At 40.2% G+C, this 13,680-nt stretch overlaps 1 protein-coding gene across 1 annotated transcript in view; it reads right to left on the bottom strand.

Moving 5' to 3' along the window:
- Nucleotides 1-11,915, bottom strand: part of LOC143770317 (C-X-C chemokine receptor type 3-like) — a 64,434-nt gene extending 52,519 nt beyond the window's left edge. Inside the window, exon 1 of the mRNA XM_077259824.1 lies at nucleotides 11,865-11,915. The gene's annotated coding sequence lies outside the window, so the exon portion shown is untranslated. The remainder of the gene's footprint in view (nucleotides 1-11,864) is intronic.
- Between the last annotated feature and the right edge of the window lie 1,765 nt (nucleotides 11,916-13,680).

Below are 13,680 nucleotides of genomic sequence, written 5' to 3'. Positions count from 1 at the left end.
CACAAGGTGGCTCTTTTAGTTTGAAACGACTAGAGGGGTGACAGGTTCCCTTTAAGGGTTTCAGAAAAATGTTTGGCTCCCCCTTTATAAGCTGAGAATTTTGTCTATATAGATTTTCACTGGGAGATGTCTGAACAATTGGGCCAGTGTCCTGCTCTTCCTCCATCCATACAGAGGTCTGCTGACGCATAGAGAGGTTTAATACTAGAGAAAGGACCATCCAGATTGGGTCACCTTGTTGCGGTAGGATGGCTTTTACACTTTTTTGATCAAAATAGTGTCAACTGAGTATCGTATGTAATTTACATGCACTATTACCATTCACTTACTGTATTTATGTACTGAAGGGTACTCAAGTGCCTTGCGAAAGTATGCGGCCCCCTTGAACTTTGCAACCTTTTCCCACATATCATGCTTCAAACATAAAGATACCAAATGTAAATTTTTGGTGAAGAATCAACAGCAAGTGGAACACAATTGTGAAGTTGAACGAAATTTATTGGTTATTTTAGATTTTTGTGGAAATTCAAAAACTGAAAAGTGGGGTGTGCAATATTATTGGGCCCCTTTAACTTAATACTTTGTTGCGCCACCTTTTGCTGCGATTACAAGTCGCTTGGGGTATGTCTCTATCAGTTTTGTACATCGAGAGACTGAAATTCTTGCCCATTCTTCCTTGGCAAACTGCTCGAGCTCAGTGAGGTTTGATGGAGATCGTTTGCATCGTTTGTGCAGTTTTCAGCTCTTTCCACAGATTCTCGATTGGATTGAGGTCTGGATTTTGACGGCCATTCTAACACCTGGATACGTTTATGTGTGAACCATTCCATTGTAGATTTTGCTTTATGTTTGGGATCATTGTCTTGTTGGACGACAAATCTCCGTCCCAGTCTCAGGTCTTTTGCAGACTCCAACAGGTTTTCTTCAAGAATGGTCCTGTATTTGGCTCCATCCAACTTCCCATCAATTTTAACCCTCTTCCCTGTCCCTGCTGAAGAAAAGCAGGCCCAAACCATGATGCTGCCACCACCATGTTTGACAGTGGGGATGGTGTGTTCAGGGTGATGAGCTGTGTTGCCTTTACACCAAACATATCGCTTGGCATTGTTGCCAAAAAGTTTGATTTTGGTTTCATCTGACCAGAGCACCTTCTTCCACATGTTTGGTGTGTCTCCCAGGTGGCTTGTTGCAAACTTTAAACAACACTTTTTACGGATATCTTTGAGAAATGGCTTTCTTCTTGCCACTCTTCCATAAAGGCCAGATTTGTGCAGTGTACGACTGATTGTTGTCCTATGGACAGACTGTCCCACCTCAGCTGTAGATCTCTGCAGTTCATCCAGAGTGATCATGGGCCTCTTGGCTGCATCTCTGATCAGATTCTCCTTGTTTGACATGAAAGTTTAGAGGGACGGCCGGGTCTTGGTAGATTGTGCTCCTTGGGATGTTTAAAGTTTTGGAAATCATTTTGTATCCAAATCTGGCTTTAACCTTCTCCACAACAGTATCACAGACCTGCCTGTTGTGTTCCTTGGTCTTCATGATGCTCTCGGTGCTTCAAACAGGACTCTGAGACTATCACAGAGCAGGTGCATTTATACTGAGACTTGATTACACACAGGTGGATTATATTTATCATCATTAGGCATTTAGGACAACATTGGATCATTCAGAGATCCACAATGAACTTCTGGAGTGAGTTTGCTGCAATGAAAGTAAAGGGGCCGAATAATATTGCACGCCGCACTTTTCAGATTTTGATTTTCCACAAAAATTTAAAATAACCAATAAATTTTGTTCAACTTCACAATTGTGTTCCACTTGTTGTTGATTATTCACCAAAAATTTACATTTGGCATCTTTATGTTTGAAGCATGATATGTGGGAAAAGGTTGAAAAGTTCAAGGGGGCTGAATACTTTCGCAAGGCACTGTATTTGCTCATTTTGTTTTCTTAGGTTTTGTGGGTTTCAGAAACATTTTATGAAGAGGTTCTCCCGTGTGATGTTTCTCCATTTCGCTATCATTTATCTGTTATCATAAAGCAGTAAATTTTGAGGACTCTTATTTGTTGACCTTTTATCTTTCTTGCCAGACTCCAAATTTTTTTTAGCTGAAATAGAAAAAAGAATGATATGTCTGAGGAAGATAAATGATGCCTAAATCCTCAAAATTGTAATAACTGGCTGTAGGCATTCTGCATTTGGTGTAGTGTTATGGGGGAAAATTTGCCCCCAAAAATGTTCAGAGTTTTTTTCAACATCTTCATATTGTATTGGAGGCTTATAAAAATGTTTGAAGGCATTAGTTGGTTTCTTTATGATGAAAGCTTTAGAAAAAAATGCAGTTTTTTCCTAATTTGTGCTGATGGGGTAAAAGATGTGGGTAGATAGCAAAATTTAATGACACCTAGGGTACAACCACTAGGCTTTAAGATACTGCCGCTTCCATTCTCATGAAAGGAACCTTCGTAATTCAGGTTGTGTAGTCTTGAGCCCCTTATATCAGCCATCTGGATGTGTAGTCTGGAGCCCCCTATGACAGCAGTCTGGATGTGTAGTCTAGAGCCCCCTATAATGGCCATCTGGATGTGTAGTCTGGAGCCCCCTATAACGGCCGTCTGGATGTGTAGTCTGGAGCCCCTATAACAGCAGTCTGGATGTGTAGTCTGGAGCCCCCTATAGCAGCAGTGTGGATGTGTAGTCTGGAGCCCCTATAACAGCAGTCTGGATGTGTAGTCTGGAGCCCCTATAAATGCAGTCTGGATGTGTAGTCTGGAGCCCCCTATAACAGCAGTGTGGATGTGCAGTCTGGAGCCCCTATAAAAGCAGTCTGGATGTGCAGTCTGGAGCCCCCTATACCAGCAGTCTGGATGTGTAGTTTGGAGCCCCCTATAAAAGCAGTATGGATGTGTATTCTGGAGCCCCCTAAAACAGCAGTCTGGATGTGTAGTCTGAAGTGTCCCTACTAAGAAATAAAGTAGAAATGCTCAATGGGAAAAATTACCCTATGCAAAGTACAAGACAATAGCAAATATTAAGATGAAATGTAATTCTTGACACCGTTGATTTTTTTATACCATTATAGGTCATTTTGATAGTTTGCATGCCACCAGTTTTTTTCTCCAAACATTTATCATTAATTTGGGTCTGGCTAAACTTCCTGTTCAGTTACTAGATTTAAGACTCACAATTTTTCTTGTTTTTAATGGGTCCTTCTACTGCCAGCTGAAGGGTACCGCTATGGGGACATTTTGCATGCCCTCATATGCTAATTTGTTTTGGGGCTGTGGAAGAGAAACCTATTCCTCATTTGAATTCTGGAGATGTAGTCTAAAGCCCTCTGAAACAACAGTCTGGATGTGTAGTCTGAACCTCTCCCTATAATTGCAGTTTGCTATTATAGGGAACACTCCAGAATATGCATCCAGTGTGGCTGTGTAGTCAGGAGCCCTGTGTAAAAGCAGTGTGGATGTGAAGCATGAAACATTTCCTAACAGAAGCCTGGATATGTAGCATGTACCTCCAATTATAACAGCAGTCTGAATGTGCAGTCTGGACTTATGCCATGATTTTTCCTATATACACCATGTTCCAAATTATTATGCAAATGATATTTTTCTCGGATTTTCCTAAATGGTCGGTGCAAATGACAGTCAGTCTAATAAAAGTCATCACCCGTTAGAGTATACATAGAATTTTATTGAAGAAACCTCCCAATGATAACAGTATAATCTCCAAAATGAATAAAAACTCAAAATGCACTGTTCCAAATGATTAGGCACAGTAGAATTTCTAAACATTTGATATGTTTTAATGAACTGAAAATGCTCATTTGTTGAATTTGCAGCATTAGGAGGTCACATTCACTGAACAAAAAAGCTATTTAACTCCAAAACATCCTAACAGGCCAAGTTACATGTTAACATAGGACCCCTTCTTTGATATCACCTTCACAATTCTTGCATCCATTGAACTTGTGTGTTTTTGGAGAGTTTCTGCTTGTATGTCTTTGCATGAAGTCAGAATAGCCTCCCAGAGCTGCTGTTTAGATGTAAACTGCTTCCCACCCTCATAGATCTTTTGCTTGATGATACTCCAAAGGTTCTCTATAGGGTTGAGGTCAGGGGAAGATGGTGGTCACACCACGAGTGAGAGTGAGATTCCGGCCCAAAAACATGACTCCTTCACCTCCTTGCTGACGTTGCACCCTTGTTGGGACATGGTGGCCATCCACCAACCATCCACTACTCCATCCATTTGGACCATCCAGGGTTGCTCGACACTCATCAGTAAACAAGACTGTTTGAAAATTAGTCTTCATGTATGTCTGGACCCACTGCAACTGTTTCTGCTTGTGAACACTGTTTAGGGGTGGCCAAATAGTAGGTTTATGCACCACAGCAAGCCTTTGAAGGATCCTACACCTTGAGGTTCGAAGGACTCAAGAGGCACCAGCAGCTTCAAATAACTGCTGCTTTGTAATGGTATTTTGGCAGCTGCTCTCTTAATCCAATGAATTTGTCTGGCAGAAACCTTCCTCATTATGCCTTTATCTGGATGAACTCTGTGCTCTGTTTCAGTCACGAATCTCTTCACAGTATGATAATCACTCTTACGTTTTTGTGAAATATCTAATGTGTTCATACCTTGTCCAAGGCATTGCACTATTTAACACTTTTCAGCAGCAGAGAGATCCTTTTTATTTCCCATATTGCTTGAAACCTGTGACCTGCTTAATAATGTGGAACATCATTTTTAAGTACTTTTCCTTTATTTAGAATCACCTGGAAAACTAATTATCACATGTGTTTAAGATTGATTTCAGTGATCCATTGAGCCCTGAGACACAATACCATCCACGAGTTTATTTGAAAAACAAAACAATTAAATCTTTATGACACTTAAATCCAATTTGCATAATAATTTGGAACACAGTGTACAGCAAAACAGTGGTATTGCTGTATATTGAACAAACACTCAGCAATGGCAGCTCCTCTATGGGACTACAAAATACAGTGAAAAAATGTTTTTTTAAAATATGAAAAAAATAATCCCCCTTTTCTCTAATTAAAAATAAAGAAGTAAAAAAGTAGTATTTCCACATCCAAAAATGTATAATCTATGAAATAATAATTAACAGACCTAATGGTAAACACAGCAAAGAGGAATAATATTGACATCCCAGAATTGCATTTTTTTGGGCGCTGTCACACTGCCAAAAAATGTAATGAGATGTGATCAAAATGATATATCTACTCAGAAATGGTATCACTAAAAACATCATCTTGCCAATCAAAAAAAGAAGCCCTAGCACATGACAACGGGTATCCGTGACTCCTGTGAGCTTCTAGTATTAAAACCTTCACCTTACCTCATATTACCCCTGACAAAAACAGCCGCCACCCCCATTGTCTAAGAAGAAACAGAAAACGCCATTAAACACAAACAATTGGGTTGGATTAATTGGCCACAGCAGCCGTTTATTAACATTTAAACATACAAAATCATGAAACAATAAACCCCGGAAGTGGGTGACCCTCGAAGCCCGAAACATATGTCCAACATTTTTCCGCCAAACGTCCCGCCTATTTTGGCCTTATATCCGCCTTACCCCCAGCCGCTATGCACCAGCTCAGGGGCAAACTCCACCCGCCAGGCCAAACCCGTACACCTGTTTTTGTTCCCCTACTAATCCCTTCCTGGGATTATCTGTCCCCCTTTGACCAATTTAAAATCACCCCGGGGAGTCCAGGACCTATTGAGATCCCCCCCCCATCCATCCGCCATTTTCCACTTCCACCAACTTCGAGGATCACCACCCCATGCCATGCTGCCGCGACAGATCATTTACCATACTTAGTCATAATTAAATATCTTCGTAAACTATAAGCCTATTTTTAGCCCAAAGTTACTAACATCCGATCAATAATCTTAGGCTAATAACAATAAAAGGGAGGGTGGGTGGGAGCTTTCGTCTGTGGCCGGTGAGTACCCAAAATGGTTGCCCCACTCACGTGGCCGCCCCTTTTTATAAGGTCCCCCCCCCCGACCATAACCCCTCCTCCATTTTCAAATTCAAAAAACTCTTCCCCTTCCCTCAGATCCTTTAACCTTGTCACCCCCAGCAGTCCTAAGAAGCTCACTTACGTCGCACATTCCCCTGTCATGGCGGCCTCCCCTAATTGCCAGGGGCCCAGTACGGCCTTTCTGCTCTGTTGAACAAAAAGTTAAAACTTTACTGTTGTCGGAAAATGGCGAGACAAATGAATTTTTTTTTGAGAATTCAAAGTTTTTTAGTTACATAATAAAAAAAATTATATATGCTATTTCTGTAATGGCATAGACTTGGAAAATTATAATGAAAGTTGATTTTTTTCACATTGTAAACACTGTAAGCACAAACGTCAAAAAACAATAGTAAAATTGCATTTTTTTTCTTCAAAATTTCTGCATTTGATTGAGCCTAATTTTTGAGGTAAATTAATTTCATATTTTGATGGATTACATTTTTACGGATTTGGAAATACATTTTTTTTAACTTGGGAGAAAAAGTGGGGTAATCAAACTTTTATATCTTTTTTTCATATTTTTATTTTTTCTTTGTTTTTACTCTACTGTATTTTGTAGTTCCCTTAGGGCACTTGAACCTAGTGAAGAGTTGTATGAGTTCTAATGGTTCAACCTCAAGGTTCTATTTTGTGCTTCTAAACTTTTTATGAATCGAGATAGAGTTATTGTATGCCAGATCTATCTTTTCATAAAAGTCGTGATTTCTGATAAAGGCAGTTTATTTCTTATTCTGTAACCAGTGGGCGAAAAACCAGCAGTAAATTTCCCATCGACCCACACATTGTATTAAGAAGGACGAATTTCGTTTTCATTGTTACTCATTATCTTCCAGTTTCATTCTTCATTCTAGACTGTTCCTTCGAAGGAGCGGCACTGTCTGAGTCATGGGCATACATTGAATAATGCATATATATACATGACTCAGTCCATGCCTAGACAGCGGCCTGATAGTCCACATATCACATCCACTGTATTCCGAGCCTTTAAGGTTGGTGGTTGCTCCAATGTTGAAGTTGGTGACTACGTAGGTGAAAAGTTCGAAAATCAGCAAAATTCTGTTAATCTTTAAAGAAATCAGTGGGCGAGATACACTATAAATATGTGAAAATTAGTTTATATATGGGTTTTTCCAAGAAGCTGAGAAATAATAAAAGATATTGTGACTGCGCGGAAAGACGTCTTACTAAAACACCTTCGAATGTGCCAGGTGGGATCATCTGAACCAAGAAGACCACAGTAGATGCTTTAACCCGTTAGACAATTTTCATTTTTTACTTTTGCATTTTTCTCTCCCCTTTTTCCAAAAGCTAAAACAGTTTTTTTTATTTTAGCGATACGATGATTTCTTTTTTTTTTTTTTGTTGGACAAGTTGTTTTTTTCAATGACGCCATTCACTCACTTTACCATAAAGACGGGTTAAAAAATGCAATTTCAATTTTTTTGGGGAAGATTTGCTTTAACAATATTGATTGTATGGTAAAAATGATCTGAAAACATGATTCTCCAGATCCGTACAATTATAGGGATATTAAACTAGATTTTTATTTAGGCAGTAAAAAAAAATTCAAGGAAAATGGAAAAAAAAATATTCAATTCAATTCAATTCAAAAGAAAATATGGTGCATACAAAAGAAAAATTTACATGGTCAACATGACCCAGTTGACGTGTTTCGACTGCACTAGGCAGTCTTACTCATTTTTTTTCTGTAAAAAAAATTGTGAACTTGGTGAAAAAAAAATCGGATATGTTCCGCCATATTTCGTAGACCTGTAACATTTTAATTTTTCCTTCAATTGAGTTATGTGAAGGATTGTTTTGTTTTGTTTTTCAGGGAGAGTTGACATTTTCTTTTCACCGATTTGGGGTGCTTACAACACTTTGATAATTTTTCTATTGAATTTTTTTTACAGAGGGGTAGTGACTGAAAAACAGCAATTCTACTGTTTTGATTTTTTTTTACTGTATGGATTCATTCATTTTATATATTGATCGAATGGACAAGTACGGGCGCGATAATATAAATATGTTTAGTTTTTTACATTTTTCAATTTCTTTATGTATGCTATAAATTTTTATGAAAACTTTTTTTATACTTTATTTTTGGTCCCCTTAGGGAACCTGAACTTGAGAGCATCTCTTTGTTTTTCCTATAAACTGAAATTCGACAGAGTTGAGGAATTTAATGTAAATCACATTCTCCTATGAAGCTCAGCCAGTGGCTGAGCTTCACAGGAGAGCAAAAAGGACAGCGATGGGACCTTCGACAGGCTGCCAACAAGCTTGGGAACCCACCAGCCTCGTTAGCTCTGGGAGATCTATTTAACAATATATACAATGTGCACTGGGAAAGATTTAGAAATTCCCCTCAGCGTCTTCCTTAATCAGTGGGTTTTAGCGTTGTGTCAAGTGTATAATATTATGTAAATGTCTATGAGGACCGATGCTACTGGAGATGTATATTGCTGAGTCCCACGTACTTCCCACCTCGGTCACAAGTCTCCACATAACATGACTTCATTATAGGAACCAGAGCTGCTGAAAGTCACAAGTTAAAGGGGTTGTCCAGAACTAGAAAATAGAACCTTTTTCCTAGAAACAAGAGTCAATACCGGACATGGCCGATTGGGATGATATTTCTTGGAAAAATGCACAAGTATTTAGTAACACTTTTATTTTCTCAAACAGAAGTAGTGGGGTCCATTGATTTATATGGGGTCTGTCTGACTTCCAATAAAAAAAAAAGAAACGATCAATGGAATATAAAACTGGACATGTGAACAGAGTCTTATTGGAAAACTCTGAGAGCTGTTCATCCCCTCACCTGCTGCAGAACCTCATAATACACCTCAGCTGCTGCAGAACCTCGTAATACACCTCAGCTGCTGCTGAACCTTGTAATACACCTCAGCTGCTGCTGAATCTTGTAATACACCTCAGCTGCAGAACCTCATAATATACCTCACCTGCTGCAGAACCTCATAATACACCTCAGCTACTGCAGAACCTCATAATATACCTCACCTGCTGAACCTCATAATACACCTCAGCTGCTGCAGAACCTCGTAATACACCTCAGCTACTGCAAGACCTCATAATACACTTCAGCTGCTGCAGAACCTCGTAATACACCTCAGCTGCTGCAGAACCTTGTAATACACCTCAGCTGCTGAAGAATCTCATAATACACCTCAGCTGCTGCAGAACCTCGTAATACACCTCAGCTGCTACAGAATCTCATAATACACCTCAGCTGCTACAAAACCTTATAATACACCTCAGCTGCTGCAGAACCTCGTAATACACCTCAGCTGCAGAACCTCATAATATACCTCACCTGCTGCAGAACCTCATAATACACCTCAGCTACTGCAGAATCTCATAATACACCTCAGCTGCTGCAAAACCTCATAATACACCTCAGCTGCTGCAGAACCTTGTAATACACCTCAGCTGCTGCAGAATCTCATAATACACCTCAGCTGCTGCAAAACCTCATAATACACCTCACCTGCTGCAGAACCTCATAATACACCTCAGCTACTGCAGAACTTCATAATATACCTCACCTGCTGCAGAACCTCATAATACACCTCAGCTACTGCAGAACCTCATAATACACCTCAGCTACTGCAGAATCTCATAATACACCTCAGCTGCTGCAGAACCTTGTAATACACCTCAGCTGTTGCAGAATCTCATAATACACCTCACCTGCTGCAGAACCTCATAATACACCTCAGCTACTGCAGAACCTCATAATATACCTCACCTGCTGCAGAACCTCATAATACACTTCAGCTACTGCAGAACCTCATAATACACCTCAGCTGCTGCAAAACCTCATAATACACCTCAGCTACTGCAGAATCTCATAATACACCTCAGCTACTGCAGAATCTCATAATACACCTCAACTGCTGCAGAACCTCATAATACACCTCAGCTGCTGCAGAACCTCATAATACACCTCAACTGCTGCAGAACCTCATAATACACCTCAGCTGCTACAGAACCTCATAATACACCTCAACTGCTGCAGAACCTCATAATACACCTCAACTGCTGCAGAACCTCATAATACACCTCAGCTGCTGCAGAACCTCATAATACACCTCAACTGCTGCAGAACCTCATAATACTCCTCAGCTTTTGCAGAACCTCATAATACACCCCAGCTGCTGCAAAACCTCATAATACACCTCATCTGGTGTAGAACCCAATAAAACACCTCAGCTGCTGCAGAACCTCATCATACACATCTTAGCTGCTTCAGAACCTTATAATGTAAACAGTAAAATGGTATTCAAAGAATTATCCATCCTGAATGCTGCAGCCAGGGTCACAGCCGCTTCCCCGATGCCTCCACCCTGTACCAGTCATTGCACTGGTTACCCATCCTCTAGGTTCTCTCTCACCCACAAAGTGTTCCACATTTCTCCACCACCCTACCATCTCCTCGCTCATCTCTCTCTGCACCCTCTCCATCCTGCAACTAATCTTTGACTAATGTAGTCCATAATTCGAACCTTCCACTTCTGTCTCCAAGATTTCTCCCGTGCTGCACCAGTTTTCTTGAATGCACGCTCCGGACAATCCGACTAATACCTAACCCCACATTTTTAAGCGTGCCTTAAAAATACATCTCTACACAAGCATATTAGCTCACCAATGTATCTGTTCTGTGTTTCCCCCTTTATGCCCCTCTTATTCATCTGTCTCCACATCCACCATGCACCCAATAGCACTTACTAACTGCACTTAGACCCTTGCAGCCTTCTATGAAAACCCTTATTTATTTTAATGACCGTACATAATGGCACGTTCTACCTATTGTGTCCCCCACCCTGATTTACTCATAGATTGGAAGCCTGTGAGCCGCAGGACCCTCACTTCTCCTGTAACTGGTGACCTCTGTGTTACTGTGATGTCTTTATTGTCTGTATATGCCCCCGCTTAATTGTAAAGTGCTGCGGAATATGTTGGCGCTACAGAAATAAAATTATTATTATGATTATGGAATGCATAATAAATACTTTCGATGATCGTTGTATGTTCAGACACTTCATCTCCTTTAATAGATAATATGATAAACTGGCAAATGACTTTATTTAAAAATTACATTCTTGCTCCAAGAAATCCTCCAAAGTGCTGGCCACTAGAGATCTCCTTTTTTTCTAACTTGTTGTCCGCTGGCTGTTATTAAAGGGGTTTTCATGAACTTTAGTATAGTTTGTAATCTTTTGAACTGCTAGTCTTTCAGGCAAACAAATTGACAATGACAGAAGCAATGCATCCCGGGTAGTCGGGGAATGTAAGTTCCAGAACTAATAGTGCTGGCAGGAACTTCAGCACAGTATTTTAACCTGCTGATCAGTGGGGTTACCAGTTGTCAGACCCCTACCGATTTCCAGTGATCATCAATGCGTTATGTCTGGACAATCCATTTAAATATAATCAACCACTAGTAGGAGAGATGTCAAGACCAATTATAGGAAGTTGGGCCAAGCCTCTGTTTCTATACAGAAGTGGGGCTCTCTGTCCAACTGCATTTAGACATAAAAGAAAGGCAGTCTTTCAGTTTGGAACAGGCAAACCATTTGACAGTGGCAGGAGCAATGCATTCTAGGTAGTCAGGGAATGTATGTTCCAGAACTAATAGTGCTGGCAGAATGCTGATGAGAAAAATCTCTAGAAACAGATATTCAGCACTGAAAAAGAGTGAATGTCAAATAAAACATCAAGAGAAATGGGACATTTTATGATATTATTAGACTGCTATGTTCAGGTTTTACCTTGTTGTGGGAATGAGGACACAGTACAACCAGACTTCTTTTCCTTTTTTTCTGTGAAAGGACAGCATTGATTTAAAGGTAGTGTCTGGCTGGGTTAGTGGTACAAACCATCTGTACATGGCTAGTTTTATAGGTTTAGGAATTAGTATGAGATAACAGGAATAGAGACCATGAAGAATAGTAAAGACTGAAGATTTTAGAGAAGATGTGGCTCATCAGCAAGAAGATTACCTTCTGTGGGTTTCCTTTCTAGGCGTCTTTGCAGTCAAGGTGTGAAAAGCTGCAACGTTCAGAGAGCTTGTGGTCAGATAGAAGGATGTGCTAAGGTGCAGATTTCCACCTCTTCTGCTCAGTATAGAAATAAAAAAGTCAAAGTAACTAAAGCTATCAAAATCAAGAAAGAAAAGTGGAAAAACAAATATAAAAAAAGCCCAAACACTAAGAGAAAAATAGACATATGTCTTACCATCCGGACAGCTTACACCTAAGGGAAATTAGCAGAGATTCGGACTCATAAATATCCTTAGTATACGTGTAAGGCTATTCAAGAAGTTTTTCGAAGCAGAAATTCCAAGTGGGTACATGCACACGGTGTCATTTAGACAAGTTTTCACAGGCAAAGCTGATTCCAGAAAAAGATGGCGGTCATTTTCCTAAGGCGGCTACGCTGGCGGCTATGCTGCGGTGGCTCCATCGACGGCAGCTTTCACTCTTTACTTCTAAGAAGAAAATGTGTGTTACTTTTTTTAACCTCTTCAGGGTTTCAGAAACCCTGAAGCATTTAAAAGAAGTTACATGAAACAGAACAGGTGCACAAAAATGTCGTTTTGACATTGCGGTGCACTATGTTCATTTTACGGGGCACTTTTGTGATGATTTTTCAGGCAGATTGCAGGTCATAATTCAAATTTTTGGGCATCCACTTCAGAGCAGTAAAATCAGTACCAACTTGAACAGATAGAGGACAAGAAATGGTTAGAGAGGTTGTCCGGTCCAAATCGATAAGTCTGCAGTCACTCTGTGCAATTGATAAGTCTGCAGTCACTCTGTGCAATCGATAAATCTGCAGTCACTGTGCAATTGATAAATCTGCAGTCATTCTGTGCAATTGATAAATCTACAGTCACTCTTTGAAATCGATAAGTCTGCAGTTACTCTTTGAAATCTATAAGTATGCAGTCACTCCGTGCAATCGATAAGTCTGCAGTCACTCTGTGCAATTGATAAATCTGCCGTGATTCTGTGCAATCGATACATCTTCAGTCACTCTGTGCAATCCATAAATCTGCAGTCACTCTGTGCAATCAATAAATCTGCAGTCACTCTGTGCAATCAATAAATCTGCAGTCACTCTGTGCAATCAATAAATCTGCAGTCACTCTGTGCAATCGATAAATCTGCAGTCACTCTGTGCAATCGATAAATCTGCAGTCACTCTGTGCAATCGATAAATCTGCAGTCACTGTGCAATCTATGAATCTACAGTCACTCTGTGCAATCGATACATTTGCAGTCACTCTGTGCAATCGATACATTTGCAGTCACTCTGTGCAATCGATACATTTGCAGGCACTCAGTGCAATCGCTAAATCTGCAGTCACTCTGTACAATTGATAAGTCTGCAGTCATGCTGTGCAATTGATAAATCTGCAGTCACTCTGTGCAATCTATGAATCTACAGTCACTCTGTGCAATCGATACATTTGCAGTCACTCAGTGCAATCGCTAAATCTGCAGTCACTCTGTGCAGTCACTCTGTGTGAGACTTATGAATCCCCCAAGTGCACACAATGTGCTTTATACATACCCCAGGCCA

This window comes from Ranitomeya variabilis, chromosome 4, assembly GCF_051348905.1.
Source record: "Ranitomeya variabilis isolate aRanVar5 chromosome 4, aRanVar5.hap1, whole genome shotgun sequence".
Lineage (NCBI taxonomy): Eukaryota > Metazoa > Chordata > Amphibia > Anura > Dendrobatidae > Ranitomeya > Ranitomeya variabilis.
Note: the sequence above shows the minus strand (reverse complement) of the source record. Positions and strands in the feature narration are given on the sequence as shown.